The sequence below is a fragment of the Euprymna scolopes genome, chromosome 46, assembly GCF_053919585.1.
Source record: "Euprymna scolopes isolate OS-2025 chromosome 46, ASM5391958v1, whole genome shotgun sequence".
Taxonomy (NCBI): domain Eukaryota; kingdom Metazoa; phylum Mollusca; class Cephalopoda; order Sepiida; family Sepiolidae; genus Euprymna; species Euprymna scolopes.
Window position 1 is genome coordinate 20,779,397 of NC_136527.1, and position 5,316 is coordinate 20,784,712.

Here is a 5,316-nt window from a genome sequence, read left to right on the forward strand (position 1 = left end):
CATCCTTGGACGTACTTGGCTTTTATATAGATAGAGAATTGCATCAGTAGTGAGATATCTTCTGGAGCTTTCTTTTCCGTCTTCGCATCACGGGTTCCAGCCTGCTTGCCTGCTACAACTTTTATTCCTTTTTTTTTTTCTTGCCCAACACACACCTCCAAACACAAAAAATGCTACTTTTTTTTACTGGCACAAATAGAGTTGGATACACAAGTAATAGTCGTAGAGTGATAGAGTGTAAGTAAAACCTGGAATATCCGGTTGTTTCGTTTCGTTTTAACAATGGAAAGAGCAGAAAATGGAGAGAAAAGAAAGAAAGAAGGAAAGACCGAAAGGAAAGATAAAGATAGGGAAGTACCCCCATCACCATCACCCATAAAGCAAAAAGACAACGAAAGGTAAGAAAGAAAGAAAGCAAAAAAGCACGTAAGGAAAGAGCGAAACGGAAGTTGTGTTTGTGTAAGTAAGTTTGGTGCGTTTCAAGTAAATGTCAATTCAGGTTTTCATTAAACTTTAACCACGCGGGTTATAACGAAATCGAAGTAATGTAATTGTGAATTCAATTCCGGGTAACGGATTGTGTTCTGTTTGAATCTAATTTTATTATAATAAAGGCTTTATAAATTGTGTTTATGTTTTGTGCTAACCAATGGCAAAGTAAGCGTGGTTCGTTTCAGTGTAAGTCCAGTCCAGTTTTTAGATAAATTCTAACCGGTGATCGGTTTTAAATGTCTCCTGTGAACGTTCTGGTACGGTGTAAGTGAGTGGCGGTGGTAGGATGAATTTGTTAGAGAGAGTTTACTTTACTACTTCCATTAAATGTAACCGATTTTTACAGTGGACTCTCACCAGACAAAATATAGGAAACTGTGATCAGCGAGATCCTTGATATGTAATAACCCTATAACATACGGCAGATGTCGTGATTCAGTTTGCTGGCCACGCAGGCTAATAGTCTATTTTTTCCAGTTTTGCTGGAATCTTTCAATCAGCCATGTCTTTATCCTTTTCAATAGCAGTTTCAAACTTACACATCATAATTTGATCTTTTTTTTTTTTTTCCACTTTTGACAAAAAATATAAGATCCTAATATTTTCTTTGCTTGCATGAAGTGAAACTTTCGGCGTAACATAATTTTTATATAATCTTGAAAAATTAAATTTTCTTTATTAATTTAAAAGCAGGAACTTTGAAAAATAATTAAATTTAAAAATGGTATAAATTATACAAACGCTCACGATAGGAATGTATAGATGCACGGCTGGGGGGGGGGGGAAGAAAAGCAGCACCCCCTACCTCCCTTTAACTACCAGACGACATTTTTAAACAGCCTTTCGACTTTCTGAGATTTAGGGCTTCTGTATAATCTATGTGACAAGAACTTCATTTTGTTTTGGTTGAATGAAGTGAGAATCTCTCGCTTTTGGGGGGTAATTAAGCTTTTTTGTTTTTATACAAACAAGGTTTGCTTTTTTTAAAATTTATTTATTTAATTCAATATCTTAGGACTTTACTGATTATCTTTGAAATAGACCCAGAAAACTAATATTTATCTTTTAAAGGATTTTTACAATGAATTTATTTAATTTCAAAATTTAGCTGAATTTCACGTGTACAACTATTTTCTTCCTTTAGGAAATTAACTTTAATCTCTAATCTTTCAAATACCATCTGACACAGTTAGACACAGTTAATCAACCGAGAACCGCATCACTCTATATAAAAGCATATACGAAGGGCGTGCAATAAGTAATACCCCTGACCCACTTCCAGTTGTCTGATCTAGCTAAAATTTTGCATGTGCAATGATTTATATCTCTATGGGTTATGTGGCAAATTACAGCTCTGAACTAATTGTGGTTTCTGTTTTACAGGTGTTTGAGTTGGGTCAGGTGTGAAATGAAGCCTGTTGAATGTCGAGCAGTGATCCGGTTTTTGTATTTAAAAGGACGCACATCACAGGAGACTTTTGATGAAATGAAAGAAACTAATGGTGATAATGCCCCATCATATGACCTTGTAAAACGCTGGCATCGTGAATACAAACATGGCCAGAAGTCTGTGGAAACAGCTCCCAGACCTGGTCGCCCCCCCCCTTCTGTCATTGATGAGGCATCTGTCCGTCAAGTTGAGGCTGCCATTTTGGAAGATTGGCGCATTACTATTTGCCAAATAGCCCAAGATGTCAAGATTAGTACAGGGTCTGTGGAACTATCATTCATGAACATTTGCATATGCATAAGGTGTCTGCCAGATGGATTCCCAGGTTGCTCACACTATTCCAGAAGCGAGAACGCATCGAGTGCTCGAAGATGAATTTGGAGATGTGCCAAGAAGATGAGTATAAGTTTTTCAAAAGACTTATTACACAGGATGAAACCTGGGTCCATCACTATGATCCAGAGACCAAAGCCCAGTCAATGCAGTGGAAGCACTTGGACTTACCATCTCCAAAGAAGGCAAGGGTGCAGCCCTCCGCTGGTAAGGTCATGCTTACAGTCTTCTGGGACCAGGACGGAGTAGTGATGACAGATTTCCTGGCAAAGGGTACCACAATTACAGGAGCCTATTATGCTTCACTTTTGAGGAAATTAAGGGAAGCTATCAAAATCAAGAGGCGGGGTAAGATCAGCAAAGGTACCCTCCTCCTGCAGGACAACGCTCTGGTCCACAACTCACATGTCACCAGATCAAAAGCACGGGCGTGTGGTTATGAAATAACCCCATCCTCCGTACTCTCTTGACCTTGCACCCTCTGACTTTCACCTCTTCCCAACCATGAAGTTGTTTTTGAAAGGAAAGCGTTTCCCAGATGATGCAGCCTTGATTTCTGAAGTCACGTCGTGGTTGGAGGAGCAACTTGGGGTGTTCTACAAAAACGGTCTCCAGAGCTGCATCAAACGATGGGAGAAATGCATAACTCTGGGTGGTTCCTATGTAGAGAAAGATTAATAATTGGGCCAAGTTTCGTTGCTCTACTGCTATGGGAAGTGGGTCAGGGGTATTAATTATTGCACGCCCCTCGTATATGCGGATAGGCAAGAGAATCAGAAAAGCCCTTGCCATTTCTGGCGAATACTAGGAACCCATATTCCAAGTGGGGGCGAATCATTACCTTGTAGAGCCTAGTCAGCCAATGCCATTCATGAGGAATTCGGTATTCAACATGTAAAGCTCCTTGTTAACCAGGGCCATATTTAAGCATTGTGGTGGCCCCAAAACCATGAAATAATCTATATGCAACAGAAGCAACTATTACATTCTGGCGAGTAAACAGCAGATCTAATCCAAGCAGATCATATACTCCAGAGAGAAAAGGGTCGTGTCAGGGAATATATAGTGTATATGCAGACACTTATAGAGAGTTGTGTCATCGGTAAATATACCCATCTCAGAAACAATTTTCTCAGGGAGGTCATTTATGAATATCAGGAATAATAAAGGTCCACAGATAGACCTCTGAAGTACTCTCACATCTATATCATATTGTTAAGATGAACCATCGAGGATAACCTGAATTTTTCTCTTATTAAAGAAGGATTTAATTACATTATATATTTTTCCAGTAATACCATATGATCTAATTTTCATTAGAAGATCATCGTGCCAAATCCTGTCAAAGGCTTTAGATATATTGAGGGATACCGCTCTACCCTCCCCCGTTTTTTCCATTAAACGGTATATATGTTCAGAGATTACAGTTAGGATATCTGCTGTAGAACAGACTTGCCTAAATCTATATTGATCGTCAGTCAGGAGTTTAGCAGCTGTAAGGTGATGGACTAGAGCTTGATTTATTAAGGACTGAAATATTTGGGTGAAAAGCGCGAGAAGGCTAATGGGGCGATAATTTAATGGGTCAGTTCTTTCGCCAGAATTCTTGAAAACTAGTACCACAGAAGCGGTTTTCCAGCAGTCAGGAAAGCAAGATTTGTTAAGGCATTTTTTGTAAAGTTTGGAGAGAACTGCAGCAACATCAGCGGAGCATTTTTTTTAATAGTACAGCCAGGATGAGATCAGGTCCACATGCTTTTGACGTGTCTAGGTTTTTTATGAAACAAAGTACAGTGCAACTTTAATGTAGGGGGCTACAATCACGGTCATAAGTTGCAAGGATACTATCTAGTGAGTTATTATGGATGGGTCTAAACCTAGCTTGGTCCTTTTTGTATTGTTTTTGTCGTTTGCGGGGAGTTTGTTCCTTATTAGTGTTCTTGGTGTGAGAGATGGCGTTGGCGGTGTTTGTGTTTGGGAGTGCTCGCTTTCTAGGTGTATTGGTTTGGGTAGGATGGGAAAGTATAAGACATGGTTATCCATCTTCTTATCATGAGCCAGGCTACATGTATCGGTGTTTATTTTGTAGAGGTAAAGGCGGTTTTGGAGTGTGGTCCTCCAGCTGCCATCAAATAATATGTGGCACTGTCTAAGAGTGTTGTATATCAGAGGGTTTTATACTGGATCATATATCGCGTACATTTAATACAGAGGTAACGATAGTGACAACACTGAAGGAAACATTTATAGCAGAGTGAGAGATAATGAGAGTTCCTTATTGAAGGGAAGGCTTATACTGTTCTTTTAGATCAGACTGGTGAATCATTACTTTATGATGGCGGAGAGGGACACATTACTTGGAAGGTGTTGGTTGGTTGGTTGTTTTACGGCATATCAACCCTTTTCAGGTTATTTAATGCCAAATCCAAAGATTCGGAAAAATTTTTTTTTAATAGAATATATTTGTTGTTTTCAGGTCGATTTCTATTTAAACTATAGTTGGGACCCTAACAGATACTACCACTCCGGGTCAGAGTGGACCTAGGAGCAATGACAATTAAAGGGTGGCTCCACACTCCCCAAAGCCCACAAGTTGGGGCCTCACCACTGGATATAGTTTAAGGTCATATCCAGGACATACTTGGAAGGGGATTATACAAAGTTCATATAAGATGATTAGCACAATACCTTCAATTGTTGAATGACGACACAAAGACAAACAGTTACAAAAACACAATGATGTTCTTTATTTCATGTGACCGGTGAAAATGATGACGTCAGGAATTCAAATTCTGAATCTACATAGTTTGATGTTCTTTCCTTCGCTTCCAAAGGACCCTGACTCCAACTCTCTCTCTCTCTCTGACTAGCAGACTCAGCTGTTCTACTTCAACTGCCCAACTGCCGACTGCTTGATCTGAATAAAACTAGCTCCTATATTGAGAATTCCTTTTTTGCTATGACGTCAGATGTGTGGTTCCAAAACGTGACCAACTCACGTGGCTAAGCACCGTTTCCAAAACATACTTCTGCAAACAAAG